The sequence below is a fragment of the Sabethes cyaneus genome, chromosome 3 (assembly GCF_943734655.1).
Source record: "Sabethes cyaneus chromosome 3, idSabCyanKW18_F2, whole genome shotgun sequence".
Taxonomy (NCBI): Eukaryota; Metazoa; Arthropoda; class Insecta; order Diptera; family Culicidae; genus Sabethes; species Sabethes cyaneus.
Window position 1 is genome coordinate 210804353 of NC_071355.1, and position 27447 is coordinate 210831799.

The window sequence follows — 27447 nt, forward strand, 5'->3', positions numbered from 1 at the left end:
CATGATGAATTTAGGGGTGACAAAAACGGGACAGTGACAAAATCGGGTATTTTTTCAATTTTTATTTTTTTGCGAATAACTTTGAACAAACTATACATATTCCATTCTGATCACTTTTAGTGCATTTCGCATTCCCTTCTACCTCTCTGTGGACATTGGTCACCTTTTGACAGCACAGCTCCCGAAGGTATCAAAACACGCGTTTTTTAATTGCGCCGAAATGGTTGCTAATACTGGTTAACTTTGTTCAGAGAAATTTCTCAGCGTGAAAAACTCTCTCTCCTATAGTATGAACGATTCTTTGATTAATCCCCCTAAAAGTAAGATAGAAAATTTAATTTTTAACCCTTTATAAGGCCGTGGCAATTATATTGCCACCAACGAAAAATATGTGTTTTGCGTCTATAATGACATCAATATAATTATAGAAGCAAAATAAAAAATTTGTTGGTGGCAATATATTTGCCACTGCCTTATAAAGGATTAAGCAGTAAAAGATAGAGTAAAACAATGTTCTATAAATTTTTTGAGAAGATTATAATGAAGAACTTTGCCAAAGAAAATAACCTTCTAGCTATTATAGTTGTGGAGATAAGAAACAACTTTTGTGGAAGCTCCACGATAATCAACTTTTTGAACACAGTTCTTTCTACAGTGTTTTAACACATTTGACATGTTTGATAATGATTTTCAAACAGTCAAATTTTATACTTTTCTAGAATATAGTAACTTGTTATCGTCAATATTTGAGAAGAAAATTCGAATTTTCTTGTAAAAATCATGCAACTTTCAATAATAATGACTCCCAAACATACCAAAACGTGCAAGCCATTCATTACCCATGTGAAAGTACAACAAAAATACTATGGAATTCTAAACAAATCGGAATCAGTTCAAGGTGTACAAGTTTCAGTGTATTTGAAACTTCTTCATCATCACTATCGCTGTTACTGTGCTTGTCATCTGTACTGACCGATTGCGTGTTTTGATACCTTCGGAACCACTGTGCACGCTAGTGTTGAATCGCAAAAACGCGATCATTAACTAAAAACAGAGTAATTTTTGAGGATGGTATCTTCGGACAAGTTTATTAATAAAATACAGCGTATATTATAATTACTTCTCCAACGATATCACCCATAAAAATTACCCATTTTTGTGTAAAAAAGACATGAGTATATTCCGCTTTCTTCCGAAATTTAACCCTCCGATTTTTTGTTCGACAGACTACGTAGCCAACTGTTAGCACAGGACAATTACGTACTACGATCCTTGTGACTAACAGTCTTTCCCAGCCAAGATTCGAATAAGCGATGACTAGCTTGTCAGACCCATGTCGTACGTCGAGGGTAGCCTCTCAGTTACATGCTCCATATATTTTTATTATGCACTAGCTGACCCGACAAACTACGCATTACCATAAATTAAACTGTGTTGTACATAAACTCGAATGATCTTTGTCACAATCTCGAGTTTTGCAAGTTTCTGAGAAGTTCAACCTTAGATGATTTATTTTGGCAGTTACGTAACGTAACTATGAAAGCATCCCAGGTAACCAATAAGCATCACCAATGCTATTCAAATGCTAGCCAATAGGCATTTAAGTCGCCTTAAATGCTACTTAAATGCTATTTTGGCCAAATATACAGCTACTTTACTGTACTTATAGTACTTTCTTATAGTGCTGACAATGCTAATTTGCTGCTAATTACCGACACGAAGAATTTGAATAGAATATTGGATGCCAATTTACAACACCTATGCAGTCAAAAAGCTAATATATAACAACGTGCAGTATAAAATGCCAGATATACTGATTTGCTGCTTATGTTAATGCTTATTGGTTACCTGGGATGCGTAGTTTAATACACAAATTTGCAATTTTCCCTCACAGTAAAGTAGAAAACAACTCCCCTCATTGCTTAGCCAGAAAGCGGATAGCAATATTCGCCGTGATTGTACAACATTTCGACGAATACCATTTCACGAAAAACCTTAAGCGGAATGTAAAAAGCAAAGCCTGGGTGCTAATTCCGTCATCGAAATTTGACCTTCTGTTTTTTATGACAGAATTCGCAACCAGCTGTTAGCTTAGAATACAGGACAGAGCGGGGTCAGTGCTACGATCCTATTGACTCGAACAGCCTCTCCCAGCCAAGATTCGAACATACGACGACTGACTTATTAGACCAGCGTCTTACCTCGAGCCCAACTGGGAGGCCAAACTGGAAAGCGGAATGTACCATTTCACGGAAAACTTTTTCGTGGAAAGTACCATTTCGCCGGAGTGATCCTCTCTATACTCGCTCGTACGGAGCCAACTGAAGGGAAGTAATAAAGGTCAGTAGACCTAGGAAAACAAATAAACCTAGACAGTAGTGATTTCTGCAGGGGTTCCTCCGAAAATCCCCACTTGCCAAATTTGGTTCCATTTGCTTGATTAGTTCTGGAGATAAAAAGAAATTTGTATTTTATTTGTATGGAATCCTCCCCCTCTTAATAAGGAAGGGAATCATAATTCCCTTTCTAAATAGGGGAGGGGTCCCAATTCATCATAGAAAAATTTCTTGTCTCCAAAAACATCCACAAGCCAAATTTGGTTCCAATTGCTTGATTAGTTATCTAGTTATGCAGAAATTTGTGTTTCATTTGTATGGGAGCCCCCCCTCTTAGGGGGGAGGGGTCTCTAACTTTCATAAGAACCTTCCCCGGCACCAAAAACCCCTACATGCAAATTTTCGCGGGAATCGACTTAGTAGTTTTCGATTCTATAAGGAACATACCGACAGGCAGACAGAAATTCATTTTTATAGGTAGGGGAATGTCGCTGGTTATGAAACTGGTTTTGTTTTTCGGTCATAGCTTTTGAACGGATTATTTAATTCCAAATCTTTATAAAGCATTTGTAAGACTGAAAACTTACGTATGTTTTTGCTACAGACAGCATATATTTTTTACTTGAAACAAAAAAGTTATAGCGAAATTGGGAGAGAAACACTTCAAAAAAGCCATAAAAGAAAATAAAAATAGAGAAGAAAATAAAGAAAAATGAAATGAAAATAAAATATTACATTCATTTATTAACGGAAAACACCTTAAATGCAAAGTAATTTATCAGTTTCTTAATTTAATCATTTAAATCTAAATTGTAATCAATGTATGTAAAAACAGGAAGTTTGAGATCTCAAATATGCGGATTTGGCTCTCATGTGCCTAAAAAGTGTGTTGAAAATGTTTGTGATCATTAAAGTTAATTAAATAATCGTTTTTCTGAATTTTTCATAACCGGTGGACTTCACTGTTTCACAACCGCGAACGACGAGTTTGTAAAAAATTATTTGATATTTTTTGAGTAAATTATTTCACTTAAAATTTATCTGTGTAATGAAATAGAGGTCCAAAACCAAGGTTATATGCATTTTACTGCCTTTTCCTATTTATTCGATAGACAAAAATATCAATCCCAAAATATTCTAAAAAACTTTTTCGGGCATGTTTTTCGAACACATTTACTACAAAACATTCTAAAAGCTGTATCTTGATTGTTGTTTGCTCAAAAGGTAGAGTACAATGAGACGAGTCGTTAATAGTAATTTGGTAGTGCTAGTTTAATAAACACGTCAAAAACGATGGGTATTTTACAATCGGAGCCGTTTCACAACAGGGGACAATCCCCTATAGATTTTTATAGGTATACAAAATCGGGTCAAAAACGTTATAAAATCGGGGGTGACAAAATCGGGGAGTGATAAAATCGGGGAGTGACAAAATCGGGTTTCGGGCCCACAACAAATCCTACCCCGGATGACAAAATGTTCAAGAGGTGCTCGCTGCAGTTGTAGTTTAGGTGGCACATGGACTAATCTGGGAGCGAGCTGAGATTTTTCCCACGAAAATATGGCGTCCTGTCAGGAACCTGGTTTTCGTTACAGATGGAATAATGCACTTGTAGTATTAGATGCTACAGAGTCAAATAGAGCCCGGTGTTTGCGATGCTTCAATTGAAAGCAAAGCATCTGAAGATCCCGTTCGCTTAAAATATAAAAATTTGGCGGTGTTTTGTAATTATTTTAAAGGCGCTAAATCCGTTCCATGAGATTTTCACTGCAACTGTGCTAATATATTATTTTACTAAAATTTTATTGCTTTTGCGGTGAATCGTATTTTTTATCATCACTGCAGTTCTACTGCGGAGATAAATACTTTCGCTTGGTACCTACTCTACAACGCCATCGCAAAAAATTGGAATTTCACCACCGCACTTTGTCACTACTAGCATCATTAATGCTCCTTGTGCAGATATAAATTTCTCTCTATTCAGTATTGTAACTATCTGCTGGACAGGAAGGAAGTAGTACATTCTGTCGCAAAAAAAGCTTAAACCAGAGACAAAATTGGATTATGTAAATTTGATGATTGCGGGCTTGATATGATTGCCAGGAGAGTCGTTAAATTTAATCACAATAATGATTGGTTCGTACATACGACGAATGGCACCGACTTTAGAGTATGTAAATAGAGTGTGTTACTGCATGAATGCGTCACAACTCCCTGCGCGAAAAACGATGAACATTTGAAGCGGAACGCCGACCACTAAAAAAATAAGTAGTAAATTTATTTTGGTCACGTCCAGCGCGCGGCATCGGTGTCTCCAATCCCGCGCCGCGCTTCACCGTATCAGCTGATCTGGGAACGAGCGAAAAAGAGAGAAAGAGACCGGCCAAGTGAGGAGTGATGAACAACCGTCAAAGTTGTGTTTTTCCAACGAAATTCAGCGACGCGCGAACCCTGCCGCGGTGTTGCTCAACGACGATGACATGTGCAGATTATGCAATAATCGACATTATGCTCCACTGCAGATTGTACAATGTTAGTTCACGTTTCAAACTGTCAATATTGTGGTGGTGCAGCTCGCCTGCTCTAGTTGGATGCCAACCGAGCGGCGAGAGCACAACAAATTAAGATATGTCTGTATTTTCTTAGCACGTCACGCTGCTGTTGAGGAAAATAAAACAATCCTGCCGCCGCTGTCGTTGCCAGGAGGTGGTATGACCGCACACGTACCGAAATCGCGGTTTCCGAGTTTGATGAGTGTAAGGCGGCGAGCGGCCGATATCGAATTTCTTCCATTTTGGTGGCGGTAGATACACAATAATCTGTTTAGGACTTGACAGACACTTCCATTTATACTTCGACAGTTATCGGAATCGATAAACCGACACGTAGAACTTTTCTCCTTTATTGCATTGCATTTATTGACTATAAAAATACGGATTGAAATAGCCGAATTCGATGAATTCGAATAAAACAGACAGTAAAAAGTTAATCGACCTGGTGATAGCAGCCCGAATTTCAGTTTAACTTAAAATGTTCAGCACAGCTTTTTCGCACATCGTAAACGAATATGTGAAACCGTTTTGATGAATGGTTTACATGTTGTATTTTATGGAAAACAAAGTAAACACAAAAAACCATTTAGAATCAATAACACTGCGAGCATGGTAAAAATTCTAATATAATGGCCTTCCCAATTGTTATTTTCCGTTTATTTTAATACAAATATTTTTACTTGTTGCGATTTTAATGTCATGAAAATGTACAATCCCAATACATTCCGACATACTCCCGGCCCTCAACTGGCCTCGACTCAACACAGAAAAGAACACAGCGAAGAAAACGCACTGCTCGCAAGCAAACCGACAATTTTCCATTCGCAATTCAACGCAAACAGATAGCTAGTAACCACGGGCTAAAGATTGCCAGTTGAGATTCGACAAGCCGGACAAGCTGCATTAACCACAAAACAAAACAGCACAAAAAATCCTCAAAAGACGTGATCCACAAGAAACAGGTCCCTCCCGGCTTGACGGTTGTTGGTTTGGTAGGTAGGTACGGGAGAATATATGAAATGAAAATTCCCGTTATAGCGAGAGGCAAAACTGCGTTTGAGCGCTCCTAAATACCACCTTTGTCTTGGTTATGATATATGCTCCGGAGGATAGATCAGAGCAGTAGGTAGGTACCTACACCCAAACGAAACGGCGAACATCGCTTCGCAACGACGCACGAGCTGCGCTAAAAACACTTCCAGCGAACCTGTTTCTTCTGAGAAGTACCAACAAAGATTCTGCTAGAGCTGTAACTATGCTTTGACTGGGTGCGGATTTTTATGCCTTTCAGAGGAATTTTTCCTCAAAGTTCGATTCAATTGAATTCTGTGCGTTTCCCCTGAGCTCGTTTGTTGCTAAGTCTAGAGGCCTCGAAAAAAAATCCAAAATTTTAGTTGTCACCCGTTATTTCTTCTCAGAAAGTTTTATGTTGTAGTTTTTTGCATTTAACGCTTAGGATGCCTCTTGCTGAGTTGGGGTTGTTCACAAAACGCCAGTTTTGTCAACGTTTCGTTCTATAACAATCATAACTGAGGTATTTAGTAATAATATTTCAAATTTTTGATCTCTAAAATCTACACATATAAAAATGGATTTCTGTCTGTCTGTCCCTATGTTCCTTATTGAATCGAAAACTACTGAACCGATCGGCGTGAAAATTTGCATGTAGGGGTTTTTGGTGCCAGTGAAGGTTAGAGATCCCTCCTCCCACTAAGAGCGGGGTCTCCCATACAAATCTATACATATAAAAATGCATTCCTGTCTGTCTGCCCGAATGTTCCTTATAGAATCGAAAACTACTAAACCGATCGGCGTGAAAATTTGCATATAGGGGTTTTTGGGGCCAGGGAAGGTTCTTATGATGGTTAGAGACCCCTCCTCTCACTAAGAGAGGGGGATCCCATACAAATGAAACACAAATTTCTGCATAACTCGAGAATTAATCGAGCAAATGGAACAAAATTTTATATGTGAGTGTTTTTGGAGACAAGAAATTTTTCTCTGGTGATTTGTGACCCCTCCCCACTTTAGGCAGGGGGGGCTCCTATACAAATGAAATACAAATTTCCTCATAAATCGAAAACTAATTAATCAAATGGAACCATATTTAGCATGTGGGAGTTTTTGGAGGCATGAATTTTTTTAATGATGCATTGAGACCCCTTACCTTTTTAGGAGGGGGGGGGGGCTCCCATATAAATGAAATACAAATTTCCTCATAACTCGAGAACTAATCAGGCAAATGGAACAAAATATGACATGTGGGTGTTTTTGGAGACAAGAATGTTTTCTATGGTGAATTGAAACCTCTCCCCGCTTCAGGAGGGGGGAGGGCTCCTATACAAATGAAATACAAATTTCCTCATAACTCGAGAACTAATTAATCAAATGGAATCATATTTGGCATGTGGGTGTTTTTGGAGGCATGAATTTTTTCAATGATGAATTAGGACCTCTCTCCCTTTTTAGGAGGGGGGCTCCCATACAAATGAAATACAAATTTTCTCATAACTTGAAAAGTAATCAAGCAAATGGAACCAAATTTGGCATGTAAGGGGTTTTGGAGGCAGGAATTTTTTTAATAATGGTTTGAGACCGCTGCGGGAGGCAGCCCCCCGTAGAGATCACCTCTATCTAGGTTTATTTATTTTCCTAGATCTACTGACCTCTATTACTTTCCTTCAGTTGGGTCACCCCTGCGAAATGGTACTTTCTACGAAAATATATTCCGTGAAATGGTAGGGTATGTTGCTACATCGTCGTAATTACCTATTTCCGTCCTATCCAACACAAATTATTAAAAATATCAGCATTTTTATGACACAGAATGCAAAACTAGTTATTCTCTAATATTTTAGTTTGTTGTCTATCATACGCGATCAATCAAAGTGAGCTGAGATCCATTTAAATGCTTTTTATCATTAAAGAAGTCCTACCAGCCAAATTTCCTACGTTTTTTCGTGCGACGAAGAAGACAATGTCGACTAATCGTTTTAATTTCCGTCATTCATAAATAAAAATAGGTCACGCAGGGCATTGTCGATCAGGAAAACTTGCCTGACCTGCAGAAATTTTGCAGAATAATATTTGTCATGCCATCCTACACAAATACATGCGCGTTAGCTTCGTAAACGTTGTTGTGATTTTTAGTTCGAACGATGAAAAATTTTGATGGACGGATTTTAAAACGGTACGACGAATTTTAGAAATGAAGTCAGTTGCGTAATGTCAATAATATGCTTTAATAGTCGCTTTTCAGTGATTTCAAACTTCACGGATCGGAAGGTAAGTGTAATTTAGTCAAATCAGCACAAGAACTTTTGGAGTATTCATTAAATCCATCCAACGAATGATGAAAATTAGAATGGCTTTACTTAGTACGACGGGAATTAGAAAAAAACCCTACTTCCCGCGTAAGGTTTTTCGCGAAAGGGCATTCTGCGAAACTCTATATTCCGCGTTATAGTCAACCGAGAATTGGTGTTCTGCTAAATGCAATGGTATTCGGCGAAATGCTTTGTAATGATGGCGAATATTTAAATGCTATCCGCTTTATTTTATCAGGCTAAGCAATGGGGGGAGTTGTTTTCTGCTTTATTGTGAGCAAAATTTGTACATTAAAACACCCATGAACTCCCCAGAAACTTGCAAAACTAGAGACAAAGGTCATCCGAGATTCACGATTTATGTACAACACAGTTTAATTTGTGGCAATACGAAGTTTGTCGGGTCAGCTAGTATACATATAAAAATGACCAGCATTGTGTTAAATAACGAGCAATTATTCTGCATTATTTTACATACCATCTTGAAGGTGGCAGTCATTTGAGTAACCTTCCCGAAGACCGCAACTTTCGAGATAGTCAGCGAGATACAGCCTATATAAGAGTATTACGCCACGTAGTGAGACAATTCTGCATTAATATAATCCAATGAAAACTCGTTGATGTACTGAACAACTTTGTCGAAGACACCAACCTTCTATACGGTCAGGATCACGACTTATTCCATGTTGGAACCAATTAAGTCAATTCCCATATGCTACGTAGACTCCAATAAGGGCGTTCGACCGCGTTAATGGAATCACTCGAGACCGTCCTTATTGGAAACGTCCTTATTCGAAACCGCGTTATTCGGGGAACTGCTGTATAGTGAAGCGAAGTCTTCTACTTCCGACGTTTCGATTTATATTTAATCTTTCTTAAGGATTGGCATTATACAAATCGAAACATCGGAAGTACAAGGTAAATATTCGTTTTAATAAGTGGTTTAACTGCTAAGCTAAAAAACAACTCTGAAAAGCTAGTCAGTTGGAAGCTCTAAACACCACCAATTACTTACATATTTTTCAACAGAGTTGCTTTTCAGAATTGTTAAAAAAAATAAAGTTGTGAGAAAGCAATGGAGACGCATGGGGTTTTATTTTTACCTGCTATAAAACTGATATTCTTGGCTAAGACGGAAACAGGAACCGGAGCTATGCATTTGTTTCCTAGAAAGAGTTCTTGTCTTAAATGCATTCTCGTTGATCTTTTACAAATTTAATTAAAAACTCCACATTTCTGAATATTTGAAATTATGTCAAAATTTCTCATCGTTTAAGAGAATGCAAAATATGGGCCATTTAACGCAATGACACCATGAAAACGCAAAAAAAACGAACATTTTCAGTAGATAAAATTTAACAAAATGACAAAAATGTAATGGAGACGCCTGATATTTTGTGACTTGCTATGAAACGAATATTTCTGGCAAAGAAGTCCATTAAAATACCATTCATATGCTGCGTCCTGCGTCAATGCAATGCTATCGATCCAGTGGTTCGAATGTTATGATTTTTCAAAATTAAATACGGCGCGAGTCAGTGCTGCAAAGCCCGCACTTGTGTGGTTTAAGTTTCTCACACGCATGTACTCGTTCCAACAAACAGACTGGCATGAGCATTTGTTTTGGATTTACTTTCTTTTTTTTCACACCATTCAACTAGTTTTTTCGAATGTTTATTTAGGTATGAGCCACAGTTGTCGCTCCCGCTCGTTATTGCAATCTGAGCAGTTGATACCGATCATTCGCAAGGCTCTGCCACTCTTACCCACATACGTAAACGAGGGTGTAGCTCACGAGTTGTCACCCTTGTGAGCGGGTTGTGCAGAAAGACACTACGAGGCTGTTCACTCGTGAATATTTAGGTGGCCAAAGGTATGCATTATTTCTGATATTTGTTGATTATTTTCGGTGAACTGATGACTACGTTCAAATCCTTTTTTACACGTGAAGTTTCAGTCTACTATTTTTCGACTATAAGTCAGACTTAGACTTATAAGTCAGATGAACTGTAAAACAAACAAATAAACTATCATAGGACGTTAAGTAAACGGCATTTGCAACATTGCAGAGAGTCTGAATCTGGGACGAGACATGTCAACTCGTAGCAGATTTTTAAACCATTTTAGACCAGCCGCTGATTGGCCAAATTGGACTGATTCGCATGGACGCATGAAAAACCACAAAAAGAACACTCAGCAGTGTTGTCAAGAACAACATATTCATAACTTTTGGTAAAACTGCAAGGCAACGTGTGAAAAGTATCGAAGGTTTGCTGAAAAAAAAGACAAAGAAGCCAGTTGTCACGACTCAGGTCTGAAAAAAAATCGAAGCCTTTTTTTCGACAGCACTCTTTTCTGTAAAATAAAAAAACAATATATTTTTTTGATTTTGACATGAAATATTTTGAAATGAAGTTTTTAATGCAATTCGTCTTAGTATTATGTAGGCTATGATATGGGGAAGGCAAATGGGGAGCGTCCGATATAGCTCTACCTAACCCAAGCCCCTACCTAGCGCCTCCACGTGGCCATACCCGGTAATGCTCTATTAAGTAGCCAAGCTAGGAGGAGCGATGCTGGGTGGTTCCCGGTTGCCTGTTTTGGGCAGACGACGGAGCCACGCGGGCTTGCTAATTCGCGTTGACAGCATTAAACGATCTCTTGCACACTCATAGTAATTCCCATATGTGAGTGTGGGTGAAAATCTGCCAAAATGTTTCGATCTCTTGCGCTCTTTAACAAATTCCTATTCTATTTCACCCCTACAATAAACTTTTGGAGGTGGCAGCAGGTTACGTTTTGTCAACGCGAATAGATAAGCATAATATAAGTTATTTTAATTATTTTTTTCGTTATAGCTTATGAAGCAACTCCTGCTATATAGTGAAAACTTTGGCCAAAATGAGTTTTAATACTGCACAAGGATGCCAGAAGAAAAAATTAAATAAATTATTAGAAGCACTTATGGAAAATCAAAGTACGCAAGTACGCAACTCTACTTCATGCGAAGGACTGCTGGTGAGATTGTTCCATTTTTGCCTATATATACATCTTATTATCATATTAGTAATAGCATTATTATTAATATCATAAATGTGGAAGGCTGGATGATGGAGAGGATTGCCAAACTGAATCCTTAAGGTCTGAAGCAAGTATGGCACTTCTCAATTCTCATAAACAAATCATCACGTGGGTTAAAGTTAGTACAGCGAAATTGATTATTACATGGAAGGTTTCTAATGGTGGAAAGCGATTCTAATCACCCCGGAATGCGCCCAAGTGCCTCTGCTTGTGGGTCCGCCCAATCGCTTTTGGCCCTTCTGTAACAGCATTAGGGTGAAATTCATTTGATAATCAAATTTGGATCTACTGTAATTTTACCTACATACACTGGCAAGTCCTTGAAGTGATGGTGGCTTTCCCCTACTACTATTACTACTTCAAGTTCGCCTTAGTATTGTTTCATTTCATATTCAGTTTCTTTGCACCTTCATCTCATCATTTTGATCGAATTTCTTTACATGACTATTGCCTATGGCCGTCGTCCTTTGTCGTGTATCGTCATTTTTCCATCACTTTCTGTTTTCTTTAGGCTTCAATTTGTCTTGATTTGGATTTTCCTCTCCTATTTTTGTCATTCTAGTCATTTTTGCTACCGACCTAACACACGAATGGTTGAAAATTTAAATAACCACTCATTAATTTTATCTGCAAGCAACAATTTGCTTGAACTTTACTGTTAAAACATCGCAGAAATGCTTACAACTGATAGTTCAAAACATATAACATCGTTAATCATAAAGGCTCCCACGAAGTATATGAGCACACTTAAACCACAGCAACGATCGCTTAGAGCTTCTCACAGCAGGATGATTTGCGTTTTATGCACGAAATGCCGGCAGAATTGCGCCAAGCACCATTGGCCGGTCACGAAATGTGTCGATTCGAATAGAAGGGGCAAACTTGCTAGATTGAGGATCTTCACACACAACTTGAAGCCCAAAACATCCATCAGGTCCTTTTCTTCGGGGGGTTTCGAATCACGCCAACCAACGGACCGACCGACCGACCGAACGGGTGGTAACCGTAGTACAAAGGTCAACGCTTTTTCGCCCCATCCGTCCCGCATTGGTGCACCAAACTGGAAACTATTTGGCTAGACCACAATTCAAACTCTACCAAGCGACCAAGCGAAAACGGGCCAAAGAACTCCCGCTCGCGTAAAAGTAATTTATGCACAAAGAATGTGCGCGTCGAAAAAAGGGGCCACAAAAAGGAACCGAACAAAAGCGCAATGCAGCGAAACATGAAAGTTTATGTTGGTTGTGGGGAGCTCCCACGAGACAGAGAGAGTAGCATAAACAAAGTGTAACAGCAGCAAATATGCACCTTTCCCTTCCCGCCGGCCGTGCGCATTCCGCTCTTGGTCTTGGCTTACGTTGGTTGGCGATGAACTGCGGTATTGAAAGCACTTTTTTTTACTTCCAACGTCATTTTTTTCTCGTTCACATGATGCGCTGCTTTCAGTTGTCCATTGAAGGTGATAATTTAATTTAATGTTTTTTTTCCTGTGTTGGTTTCGCTTCATCATCACTCGATGAATGCTGCTACTAATGGTGTAGAAAGTTCTTTAAACGGATTCCATTTCAGTTGGTTTGTTTCGAAAAAGTTTACGGGTTTGTTAATGTTTAAAATCTAAGAACAATAATCGCAGAATGAAATGCAAATAGAGGGCTTCCTTTTTTTTAATTATTCTTTAGTACCCGATGAACTAGTGGCTGAAAAGAGACTGAAGAGGGAACGAAACTCATTGGCTTTTCATGTTTACACCGTGTTTAAGTGTCTTATCAGATCGACGGCTGCTCTAAATTGCTTTTTTGTTATTGCTACTAGTTTCTATTATAAAAGCGAGAACAGTTATTGCACACTTAAAAATGTTTGGAATTAATTTAAAACATGTTGCGTGAGCGAAATGTTTAGCTTGTTGCACGTAATTAGTCTTATCTCGAGGTCTACTGAAACGAGGAAAGGGTACCTGGCCTATATTGCCATGTCAGAAAAGTTCACGCTGTGAATTTGATCTGATGCAGCAACGAAACATAAAAAGAGCCAAGAAAAACTTTTCCTACTAGGTATCTGATGATGCAATATAAAGCTTATATTATAGCTATTATAATGGGCTTTTTTAACACCATTAACATTTGGATCCTTCATCAATCTGTTCTCTCTTAGAGTGGAGTCCGCCAATAGATTATAATTTTTCTAGAAAATTCAAATTAGATCCGCAAAATTAAATTTTTGCTTTTGACTGTCATACACACACACACACTGTTACTACTGCTCTAGGAAACCATCACTTCACCGTTAAGAAGACTTGATAACCATCAGAACCATCAGAAAAAAATGTCTTCTCCAAACAGTCAAAATTCACCGTCCCTCTATAGCAGAAATCTACGTCCAGCGTCCGACCGTGGGGAAAAATTAACACCGACGAGAGTTTGCATAAGGATGAATGCAAATTTTATGAAAGCTTGAAATGAGATAAAACTAAAACCCGCACGAAAACCGGCAGCCACTATGCGGACAGATGCCGGACCCGGCCGCGGTGCGGGTGCCATTCGACGTTTTATGCGCACTTCATCTCTATCTTGTCCTCGTCGTTGCCGTCAGCCAGCCAGTGCTGAGAAGGACTAATGGCTGAACGGCAAACAGGTCCGGCATTAAAACCGGCTGCCGGTGGCAGGGCGGGGCGGTTGGTTATACTGAGCCCTCCAACTATCACCCAAAGCACCGTTCAGCGTAAGCTGGCTGAATGTGCCGTTTCTTGTCCCCGCTGCTGCAGCTCGGCACTACTTAAAATCCTGTATGTTTAAGTGGACATTTTTGCAATCCGACTACGATGGTGCCTAATCCTTCACGGCGATCGCAATGGTCACACTTTACACGCAAACACAGAACATGCTCGGTGTCTCTAGTTAGGACTACATTCACTGTCGAATTATAGCAAACACTTTTTTCTCTTCTGTTCGGCCAACCACGACATAAATCGTTCTTTATGCCATTAGTGTCACTTGAAACGATCTTTACGACAACTCCTTCACATCGACTGTATACCTCCGTTCCCAATTTGATTTCTTTACTGCCAGCCGGAACCATGCCAAACAACTGAGCTCACTCTTTCGTCAAATATCGCACTGACAATCCGGATAATTTCGCACTTTTCTTGCATTTACTGGGCAACTGTACACCTCCTTACATCAACCAGCATCGTATCAGATGATGGAAAACATTCAAACCCAGCCCAGCACATACACGAAGTATAACAAACGGACAGCAGCATACCATTCACAGCACCCGTTTAAGTGTCACCTCCCTCTGCGCCTATCCACGCGCCAAAAACCCCTTCACTTCGCGTACCGGTAGGTAATGTTGTTTCGCTTTGCCGTCGCGACGCTATCAGCAGAACTTTCATGAATGGAAAGGTACGTACAGCCGCGAACCGAACGTGATCGGACCACAATTCCTACTGACTGACCTTTGCATGCATGCTGCGACCACGGTAACGCAACGGAACGGCGACGGAGTGAACCGCCAAACGGAACGAAACGGCACTCACCATACAGCGCACTCCACAGCAGCGAACGACAGCAGAGCAGAGGCAAAATGATCGCGAATGAGCGAACTGACGCGATTAGTACCATTTCTCCGAATGAACGAAATGAACTTAGCGTTAGCTACTGTGGCGATCATGACCGACTAAAAGCCGGAAACTGATACAACACCTGTAACCTACTATCCCATGATAGTTAATGACGGAAGGTGATTAGGAGATCGACATAAAAAAATTTAATGACTTTTTAATCAGCTGGTTCAGCACTAGGTATATACCTTCTAGTGGAAACTAAAGTTCCGAAATGTTTCAATCAGTTTCAAACTAGTTTAGCACGAAGTGCACGATACAACAGATTTGTCTTTTCATAATATTTAAACACTGCGCAAGAAGCTGGTCTGGTTTTGGCAATGGAAATTCCTGTTCCATTCACATGACCAAGCCACCAAGGAGTGTACGCGTCTCTCGAGCATAAAAGTGCCCGTGAAACGGGTTGGGAGACCGACTGCCGGCTGTCGCGTTGTACTTTGACGATCTTGCCTTTATGACCTCGAACATGTTATTAACTTTTGGAGAGGGAATGACAACCACTATGTAATTTCGGAAATCTAGCAATATAGGTTCGGTTGCTTAGTATGGTGCTTTACTATGGTATGGTGGTTGGCTGAAAAAGGCTATGAAGTCGTAGGATTAGCTGACGGTATAACAATTTTAGTAAGGGGAAAGTATGAACATGCTATTTCCAATAGAATACAATCTGCCCTGAACTACACACTTAAATGGTGTGACTTGGAAGGACTAAATATTAACCCTTCTAAAAACAGTCATAATACCATTTACAAGAAGAAGGAAATACAGCTATCCAAACGTCCAAATACTTGGGTGTTATACTTGACCATAAGCTAAATTGGAACGATCATCTAGAGTATGCAATCTCAAAAGCAAACAATGCTCTTTGGGCTTGCAGCAATACATTTGGCAAAAAGTGGGGACTTAAGCCGAGAATGATTCACTGGATCTATTCGGCAATTGTGAGACCCAGACTAACATATGTTTCGTTATTGTGGTGGCCTAAAACTACACAAAAACGGCTCAAAAAATGCTTGGAAAGCTACAACGTATGGTGTGCTCTTCAATAACTGGTGCAATGACCAGCACACCTTCCAAAGCTCTAGATGCTCTTTTATATCTTCTACCGTTGCTCCAATTCAAACAATTTGAAGCAGAAAAAGGTGCTCTTAGGCTTGGGCGTGTTAAACATTTTCAAGACGGAAATGGGCACCTACGAATCCTCCGAGATTTTCAACTGAACACCCTGGTAATCATGAACGAAGACTGGATGGAAGCTAGGATGACTTCGATATACCCTTCAAAGTAATGGAAACCGATCGCAGATTATGGGAAGAAAGTGGTCCTAAGATTCATCCGGGATCACTCCTGTTTTACACCAATGGTTCTAAAATTGGCAAATCTACAGGAGCTGGGGTTACTGGACCAGGAGTCAACATATCAATTCCAATGGGACAGTGGCCCACAGAAATACATGCAATATCAACTTGTGCAAACATTTGCTTGACTAGGAAATACAGACATGCCAATATCTGTATTTTCTCCGATAGTCAAGCAGCTCTAAATGCCTTAAAGGCATACACATGCCAGTCAAAGCTGGTTTGGGAATGCATCCTCTCCCTAAGAGGATTAGCTTTAACTAACAATGTTAATTTATAATGGGTACCTGGTCAAAATGGTATAAAAATGAAAAGGCCGATCTCTTAGCGAGAACTGGTTCCTCAACTGAATTCGTTGGGCCTGAGCCATTCTGCGGGGTGTCTACATCCTGCTTAAAATCTGAGCTCAAAGTCTGGGAATCATCAACGATTGATGCCAACTGGAGAGCTGTTCCAACATTACTACAATCAAAGCGTTTCATGACGCCATGCAAGAGCATCACACGCAGCTTAATCAGTTTGAATAAAGTGGATCTGAGTACGCTGACCGGTCTTTTAACCGGACACTATCCAAGCAGATATCACCTCAAAAATATAAGTAGGCTGACAGATGATATAAGTCGCTTCTGTAATTTTGAGATCGAGACCTCGGAACATATACTGTGTCAATGCAGCGCACTAATTCAACGAAGACTGCGTAATCTCAATGTCCGGCGAGCAGTCCCGTAATTGTACGTAGTTCACCACGCGTTAAGGTGAGTATTTTTTTAACTTCTGCAGAGTCTGGGTAGATAAACTGCTTAGCTTGACTACAGCCTTGCGCTTGATACCAACTGGATGCTATTCCTAGCTTTTCTTAGGTCATTAATAGGACACCACACGAACCGTTGTTTTCCAAGAGATGGCGCTTTTCTAGTGGTAGTAAAATAGAAATTTTTCACTTAGGGTATGCTGCTGCTGCGTCGTAATTGCCTATTCCCGTCGTATCCAACACAAATTATTAAAAATATCAGCGATTTGTATGTCACACAATGCAAAATTAGTTTCTCCCTAATATTTTAGTTTGTTGACTATCATACGCGATCAATCAAAGTGAGCTGAGTTCTATTTAAGTGCTTTTTTTCATTAAAGAATTCCCAGCTGCCAAATTTCCTATGTTTTTTCGTGCGACGAAGAAGAAAATGTCGACTAATCGTTTCAATTTCCGTCATTCATAAATGAAAATAACTCACGCAACGCATTGTCGTTATTTTGCAGCCGGGAAAACTTGCATGACCAGCAGAAATGTCGCAAAATAATATTTATCATGCCGTCCTACACAAATCGTGCGCGCTAGCTTCGTAAACATTATTGTGATTTTTAGTTCGGACGATGAATAATTTTGATGGACGGATTTTAAAACGGTACGACGAATTTAAGAAGTCAGTTTCGTAATTTCAATAAAATGCTTTACTAATCGCTTTTTAGTAAATTCAAAGTGCACGAATCGGAAGGTAAATGTGTTTGAGTCAAATCAGCACAAGAACTTTTATGGTATTCATTATATCCACCTAAGAAATGATGAAATTTAGAGTGGATTTCCTTACTACGACGGGAAGAAATAAACCCTATTTATGTTTATCTCCTTAAAAAACAAATGTTTCAAGCAAACACTCACGCATGGCGAATGATGAAACACTAACGCCAACTTCTGTTTTTTATTATCAGGAAGGCGGTGTACTATTCGCTTTTTACGGCGGATCGATATGGAGGTGCCTAATGCCTGTTCGGGGCCAATGGACTGTTGGGCAGATCATTGTCTCACTATGCTGTCAGCCTTGATTCCGCAGTGACCAGGCACCTAGAATAGTAAAACTATTTAAACTCTCCCGTTTCCTTAAAGTTGTGCTGTATTCCCATATACTTTTGCTTGAAAAACGATGGGCCATTTGCTCAGTGGAAGAGTTTCCTTTATTCCGGGTCCGGAGACACCAGAACCTGTACAAGCCCTAATTTTTGATTCATCTGTAAAGAAACTGGTGCACAGTGGTCCAAATAGTGAAACACGTGATCGTGTGATATAGCGCCGAAACGTGAAGTTTTTCGCATATAGTGTCTTTAGGAATATTTCTTGGAATAATAAGCCCCTTCTTGTGAGAGAAATCTTTGGCTGATTAATTCCCTTAAAACTGAGATACGAAATTTATTTTCTCGTACATTCGAGATACAGGTTTAGTACTTTCGGCAAAGTTATAGTAAATATCAATACAAACAACTTTATCAAATGGTGAATGACCCTTTGGGTTAAAACCACTCAAAAAAAAAAAAAAAAAAAAAAACTTTATCAAAGACTCCATACTTGTATCTCTTCATGGAAATTGTCTATGAAGCGTTATTCGTGGACAAACCCTTTAAAACAGTTTTTAAATCCTGACTTATTCTGGTCAACTTTTACATGTTCATAGTGTTCTAGAAAGTTGTTTATCTTGCTAAAATCAACGTTTTTGTAGGACATTATTATACGTGATTTTCAGAAGTTTCGGAGATTTTGAGCTTTTTTGATGAAAAATAGTACTTCTTTGAGCTTAAATATTTCCCAAGGTGGCAAATGGTGGCAGATCAAACAACTCCTACTTAAAAGTACAACTAAAAACCTTCAATAGCAAGTGTCAATTGTCTGTATCTGTTTGTATCCTCAAAAGTTATAGTTGTTTTAAAAATCCATCTCAGTCATGTTTACAGAATAATTAAAATGTACTTCGGATGCAATAACCGCCATTTTGTTTACGTTGACAATCTCTTCCTAACAAGTTGAGTTACCAGCAATTATTTCGCGTATTTTCGAGTCGAAAATGAATGTAAACTTTAAATTATTTGACGCAATTAATAAGAGAAAAGCTTCCGAATAACTAACTTATGCCTATTTTGTTCAATTTTGCATTGCTCTTTCCTTTTGCATTTTCCAAAACAAAAATATTTGACGATGGTTCATCTCACCTACTCCTTTATTTAACATAATTACCTATATATGATGTATTTGCTAGATATTGTTGCAACCATTTTGGATAATTTGAAAACAAGATTTTACGAGCAAAATTTCCGAACATGAAGCAAGACAATTTGTTTCAAAGCTATGGCAATCGGTGAGTTTTATCTATCTGTTTTGCGTCAAATAATTTTAAGTCTACATCCATTTTAACTCGAAAATAGGCGAAATAATTGCTGGTAACTCAACTTGTTAGGAAGAGATTGTCAACGTAAACAAAGTGGCGTTTATTGCATTCGAAGTAGGTACATTTTAATTGTTCTAAACATGACTGAGATGGATTTTCAAAACAACTTTAACTTTTGAGAATACAAACAGATACAGACAATTGAAACTTGCTATTGAAGGTTTACAAATCAATGCGTCGAAAATCAAATATATGGGAAGAGGCTCCAGTGAAAACAACGTTCGCCTTCCACGGACAGTTACTATTGACGGCGATGGACTGGAAGTGATTGATGAGTTCATACATTTGGGTTCTTTGGTCACAGCCGACAATTATACGAGTAAGGAGATTCAGCGACGTATTCAAGCTGGAAGTCGTGCCTACTTTTTCCTCCACAAGGCGCTTCGATTAAGGAGCATACGCAACCGCACAAAACAGACGATGTATAAAATGTCATTTGTGAACTTGAGACTGTAGCTTTGCCCACGGAAGACATCATGCACTTGCCGTATTTAAAGGAAAGGATTTTTGGAGCAGTTCAAACGGAAAGCATGAAGTGGCATCGGCGTATAAACCACGAGCTGCAGGCACTACTCGGAGAGATTCCCATCGGAAGATGCCGGAAGATTTTTGGATCGATACCAGACTCCGGCATACCGACACTAAAGCATTAATAATAATAAGCAGTTCATTTATTCTAGAGCGAAGAGCGAAATATCGAGAAACAACTAAGGCCATTGCTAATTATTTTTAAAGTTTTTGTCACAATCAGAAAAAAAAATTATGACTTTATCTCCTCTTGGTAGACTACTTGCATGGAAAATAATTGAAAAGCAAGTATAGATTCCGTTTTCACATTTGAACTTTAAATAAAAACGCTTCTTTTTATTAAAAAAATTTTGGTTTATGTAGTTTTCGAGATATGATTTAAAAAAATCTTATTTTTAAAAACGTTCTAATGAAAGGTGACTCTTGACGGAAAACAATTATGTTTGATGGAAAATGGATCCAACATATCAGCAAAATTTTATTCCAATCAAAAATAATTTTGCTAGTTGAGCTGGAAATGCTCAGAAGCTATACTGAAGGCCAACTACAGCATCAGTTCGATTTTGGCACGTCTCGTTTTTGGCACGGTTCAACATTATTCAACAATTATAGACTGAAGTTTTTGGAGCGACTTAGTAGAAGACAGATACTGAGGAAGCCTGCAAGTCGTAGGCGAAATACATATCTGTCAAGAATAAATATACATAGTAGAATTAAATTGGATGTTTTCTTTTTATTTAATTCCAGGCAATAATTATTTTTATTCTTTTGAAACAAAGCTGACATTTCAGAATTTTGTTTCGAATATTGTCCATTCTAAAGCTATTTTGAAGGCATATCGGACAATTCCCGACGTGGTTTAGATAGATCTGCTGCAGGCTTGCTGATTATCGCGAAAGCGCTATACTCTCTTTGTTAGTTATTCTCCAGAGAGTTGCACTACCAGTGAAAAAAAGCTTCTCAGATCAGCATCGATCAGCCTTGCGGTTGAAGCTATTCGGCATATTTCGCTTTTTCATGTTCTTCGTTCTTCTCTGAATTATCGCCTGCATGGCAGGCAACAAGTATAGCTCACTAATGAGTTACGAGCTAATGCGATTCATAAAGCAGTCTTCAGCTAAAGGAGTGTTCAATAGTGAGCGATATCATCTACATTCTTCATGAAGAATATTTTTTTGTTCTTCCTCGCGAATGAATGAATGATTTTAGGAAACAAGGGAAACCAGTTATTCATGTTGAATGGCAAAATTCGTTGTGATGGTAAACAGAATCAGAAGTTTTATTGCATTGCGGCTAGGTAACCTAAAACTTTTCTTCTTAATTCTATTATTTGGTCGGCGTTAAGTCAAACCGAACAAAGTTTTGTTACTTTGATTTCGAGAAAAACGATGTCAAAGTTTGCTACTACTGTGTAGTTTAAAGGTTTCAATTGTTCGAAATCATTTCATATCTTTGGCTGTTTAAAACATTTATGTATTCTGATTAGAGTGAATTGTAGCTTAGGAAATTCTTAACCGTTTGTTGTCATTAACTTAAATTATTTAAATTTTGCGACTTGGTCCGGTCTGATTTAACACCGACCATTTATAAATCGTAGAATTACAAGGAAAACTCAGTTTTTTTCCATTTTGCATAATCTTCTAAGACGAACTGTAGGTCTAATTATAACGATATATAAGACATTATAACAAACCTTAAGTAACTTTGTTCATCGTTATACAGAATATAGCCATAGTTGTGGCTGTGAAATGTGAGGGTCGACGAAGTTTGATGGTATTATCAGCAGCTACGCTTACTTTTTATTATTAAATTAAGGCTTCGTGATCGAAAAACAAATGAAAAATGAATTTCTCTCGTTATATTAAGCAAATTCGATAGACGCTGCTCATGTAATATTACGTTTTTAGCTTCGTATACCTTTATCTCAAAAACTAAACAAAGTGTTGAATAATTGTTTGTTGACAGACGTTTGAAGAAAATGTTTAAAATTTGTGAGCTTTGGCCACACCTTTTTTTTTTTTTTTTTTCCTGTATGGACTCATCACTGCGACCAGTAAGTTAGATCTATTGTGATATCGCCCGGGTGTTTGTTGTATAACCCGCACTGCATTTATTTTAGCTATAGTCGCTATTGAGTGAGCGATATGCTTATTGAATTTCTTTTTTTTATGCGTGCTTGTGTGTAATTGGGTACCCTTCTTTCAATGCTTTACTCTACTTTATCCACCTCGTTCCACATGACAGCGCACAGTCCCCAATTATAGTCATCCCTGGCGTAGCAAACCAGTGCATTTTTACTACAAGGGTCTCATTTTTGCACTGTCAATAGGCCATATCGGGATAATATAGAACTCAGCATGAAGGAAGGGCGATGAGGGGCCTGAGAATAAACCCATGCTAAAGTCACTTTGACATCGAATGGCCTGATTCTACTAAGATTCGAACCCATGACCATTCGCTTGTCAAAGCAGACTCGGTAACCTTGCGGCTACAGAGCCCCCCTTGGCCACACCTACATCGCATAATGCAGTTTGAGAAAAATTTGTTGATTTTTTAATATATTTATCAACAAAAATCAGTTGGGGATAAGTCAAGTCAAAGTAATTTTTTTTGCAATCATTTTCAAGTGATTTTCAACAACCTGCATGGCATCACGAAGTAATAAGAGTTAATATTTAAAAATATGACAATCGAATTGTTTTTCTAACTCCGCTAGTTCACTATTTTTCAAAAAACATTCCTATTGGCAAAGGTGAGACACAGAGACGTAGGTGGCACTGAGACATAGCTTTCGCCACGCAATTTTTTTTTTGAAAATTTTTGCTTGTGTTCAATTGCAAATCAAACTATAGGGATTGACTGTAAATAAATTCTGAAGTGTAAGTTAAAAGTTAGATTTCTAGGATTCATCCCTTATATGAGTATAAACGTATATGTGATAATAATCAAAATTTTCAATCAAACCCAATAATAATGTATGTACAATGAGAATTTTTTAATCGAGCAAAAAAAAATATGGATTTTAGGCATTTTTATTTTAAGTTTAAACGTGAAAACCAAATCTATTCTTGCTTTTAATATATTCGTTGTTAATTTCTATGCAAAAATCTACGAAAAAAACTGCAAGGTATACAGCCCTAAGGGTTGTACGAATGGGTGACGTAGGACTATATCAGATCATTAGATCAAAGGCTAATGTAAACTGCATTTCTGGCATATGTATGTTTATAAGAATCTGTGAGTGTCATTGTTTAAGTGAATGTTTAAAAGAAAAGAGTGAAATATTCAGATTCAATTCTTCATTAAATGCAATGGTGGCTATGAAAATACGTGGACGAGGGTTCATAAGCACAACGCCTGCAACCAGGTATAGTAAGTAATGAATAACCAGCCCACAGGGGTCTCAGTATGCCAACTTTGGTTCCATTTGCTTGATTAGTTCTAAATTCCTAAGGAAATTTGTATTTTATTTATTTGGAAGCCCCCCTCTTAGAAGGAGAAGGGGTCTCAGTACACTATAGAAAAAAATCCTACCTTCTAAAACCCCCACATGCCAAATTTGGTTCCATTTGCCTGATTAGTTCTCGAGTTTCGAAGAAATTTGTGTTTCATTTGTATGGGAGCCCCCCCCCCTCTTACACCGCTCATGAAATTGCTCTCGCACCCGCCATAAAATTGCTGGTCATTTTATCTTTCCAACGACATATAAATTGTTCAGTTTCGTTCAGTAGTTTAGTAGTTATTAGCATTTGAAATCTTTCATTCCAACATAACACTTCCATTTTCGATTTCACAAAGTGCTACCCAGTCCCAGATAGTAAACAAAGACGTAGTCCTACGTCAAAAACGAAAGAAAATCTTTTGGCCAATTTTCGGAAATTCCGCCGTTTGAATTTCCATTTCTATTTCATGCTAGAAGCGTTAACTCAACTCGTACACTCATTTTTCAAGTTTTTCAGTCTGTAGAGCCCACTGACAATTGATTTTATAAAAAAAAAATTAACTCATATCCTACAAATTATTTTTTTGCCCCCCGATTTTTCATGCCAGTTTCCAAGGGGGGGGGGGGGTGACAAAAACTTTTGAAATGATTTGCAATGGCCTAACTATTTTAAAACTGAAAAGGTACCCGGGTACCCTGTTGTACACATAACGGTCAAATAAAAATAATTCAAGAATGTGCTAGGTGCAATAGTGATATTTCTCTTAATCCTGGGGTGCGTAAACATTTCTTAGCGTCACCCAGTTAATTTATTTTATCAACACCTTTATTAATTTCAAATATATTCGTATGGTTAGGAAAATATATCACATAGATGATCATTTTTTCAGTCCTCAATGAATATATGTAAAATATCAGTAACTACTGAGATAAATAATTGTTTGTCCAGTGCAAGTCTTTGTTGATTGCAAGAACGCAAAATTTGCTTGAAATTTGTATAGGAAAATTATTTCTTGCTATTTTAATTCTACGAGTAACTATTTGTATAAACCAGCTACAGATCGAATCGATTTTGGCACGTTTCACGGATTATTTTAGACACGGCCGTATTCGAAAATCAGTTTTATTCTTTTTTAAAAACAAAACTGACATCTCAGAATATTTCTTCGAGGCGGACCTGGCAATTCTGAAGGCATAGCGGACAATTACCGAAATTATTACGAAATAAAATTAGAAACAAAATATATCAATGTTGTGCGTACATACAAGCACACGTACATACATCACAAATACATAAATACTCATACATATACATGCAAGCACACATACATACATTAATACATAAAATGGACTCTTGATAGATGTTTTGTTATCCACGTTTTGACGGTTTTATATACGTTCCTTACGTATTCAAGTTTAAATATAGTTTAATTTCGTTTGTTAGGTCTAAACAGAACAGTTTTCAAATAACGTATGCTTATATACTTATATAAAATTCAATAATGATCTTTCATTTGCCACCAAGATCATCCAAATCTGTCTACCGACTCTGAGAAAAGTGAGTGCAAAACGTTCATAAGCACACACATACGTACACTCGCACATACGTACACTCACACATACATGCATACACACTATCTTATAAGGTTTCCAAAAATAAAATACGGAAACAGCTTGCTTTTACATTTTATCCGTTATCTGCAGCCAACTACACTAAAGTATTATTCATCGCCTCGGTGATAAATTTTTGTTCGCTTCTTCATGAAGATCGAAGTTCGAAGCATTCGAAGAAGAGTGAAGAATATCATGTACGCTTCGCACTACAAACGGACCGAAGGCGAAGAATAGAAAGCGCAAAGATAAAACAGAAACGTTCGGCCTATGTATTACTCTCTCGCAAATCGCATCGCTGCAAGCATTCTAGTGTTATTATTATCTTCATTCTGGAGCAGTGAGGCGTTATTGAATCTTCGAATGCGTTCGTGCTTGAAGACTAAAAATAGGCGTTATGATGCGATTATCAGCAAGCCTGATCTGCTGCGTGAAATTTCGTAATAAAATTTGAAGGAAACTATGCCAATGATAGTTCTGTCGTGTTGCCAAAAACGAATGGATCCTGTATTACAAATTTATTTTTCTATTTATCTTTTGACACTATGGCAAATCTATTTCAAACGTTTTTGTTTTTTCAATTCTTGTTTCTGCAAACGCATACATACTCACTTGCGATCCGAAGGGCAAAAAGTTATGTTATGCTTCTGATGCTGTTGCTGAGAAATGAACACAAACAAAACGACTGATCACTTCATGATCACGACGCAACGGTTGAGCTATAGGATCGAGAGCTAATGTGTTAGACCTATAAAATTCACCAGCGTGAATGACGTTTCAGCGACGTTGCGTTGTACTGTTCTGTTTGTACATAGTAAAATATTTTTGTTTCAAATTATTATTTAAAATGAAATTATATAAATATTGATCGACTAGCCTCAAACAAAATTATTACCATGTGTGTTCAATTCTCTATTTTTAATTTGCTACGATGAGTTTTGAGTACTATTTTCAATGAAATTCAATCCAAAAGAAAAATTTTAATCAGCAGACGAAATAAACACCAGCAATTTTTCTTTTCTGCACCAGCTTTGTACGAACGAATGAGCTTTTGTCGAGTCTAACTTGCTCCGTTGTACCGAATACGCCCAGCTTCGTAAAAAAAACAAAACGTGAGGGGCTTTATGAACCAAAACTTGATCGGGTTGAGCTTTCTCAAGTAAAGCTGACCGGGCTGCAGACCAATACTAGCCTACCGATCAACCGCGCATGGTGCTAATTGAGTCGTTTACATACACTTTGACTGGCTGGCTTACGTGTTAATTTTGTTTGGCTTCGCAGTCATAGCGAATAAACATATAATTCCTATAAGCATGGATGAGCTTCAAACCGGGTCGGTTTGGTATGATATTTTTTTCTGCAACGACTCTTATCTTGTCTACTGAACATGGGTCGACGACGTCGGACAGTCCATATGAAACAAGTCATTGATAGTAGGTAGTAACACAATATCTATTTGTTGATGTGATACACACGAACAGTTGGATAAATGGTTTCGGTTTGGTTGTAATAACCACGGCTATTCAGACGACGGTTCTCCGATTTCAAGAAGGAATCATTTGTCAAAAGCTGGACAATGATTGATTACAGCAGACACTGTCATCCAGTCTCCATTATCAGACTAAATATTTAAGTATATGCCAGATAAAAACGGTTTCTTTCTTATTAAATCCTAAGATTTTCGCACCACTTTTCAACCCTTGCTATTAAATTAAATAGTTAAGGCTCTCGAATCATTTAACGTCCCTAAAAGATTATCTACTAGTTCTGCCTCTGCTAAAAGGCACACCTTGAGAATGGGCGGCAGCAGGCAGACCAGTCCGTGGAAAACTTTACATCATCATCAGCAGAGCACGAAACTTTTCCGCTGCTCTTTCGTATGCCGCTGTAGATTAAAAAGCTGGGAAAATAAAAAGTAGAAACGCCAAAATGTAGACTACGGAGGAGAAACTTGAACGTCAGCAGAGTAAAAGAAAGAGAAAAGCCTTGGAAAGCTTTGATGAGCTTAACTGTGTATCACCCACAAGCGAACACATGGACACTAGTGGTGGTGGTGGGTGGTAGTAATCTGATTAATCTTGATTAGTTTCGAACTTCGAAAGAAAGAACAGCGGATACATATAGGCGACATCCATTTAGTACGTCACGCAAATTTTGACCAAAATCAACCCCCCCTCCCCCCCTCGTCACATTTCGTTACACATTCGGTGACCCCCCTGAGAAAGTACGTCACGTCACGGCTACCCCCCCTCCTTCACAACAAAAAAATTAAATATTCATTTCAACCTTTTTATTTAAAGCTATCAAATGAATTTCAGCAAATAAAAAAAGGAAAATTTTTGAGCTTATAAGTCATCGATTCACGGATTTTGAAAATATCA

At 38.2% G+C, this 27447-nt stretch overlaps 1 protein-coding gene across 2 annotated transcripts in view; it reads right to left on the reverse strand.

The window, feature by feature from the left end:
• The window catches only part of LOC128743604 (serine-rich adhesin for platelets), a 374341-nt gene that overhangs the window by 199317 nt on the left and 147577 nt on the right, over nucleotides 1-27447 (reverse strand). The window lies entirely within an intron of this gene.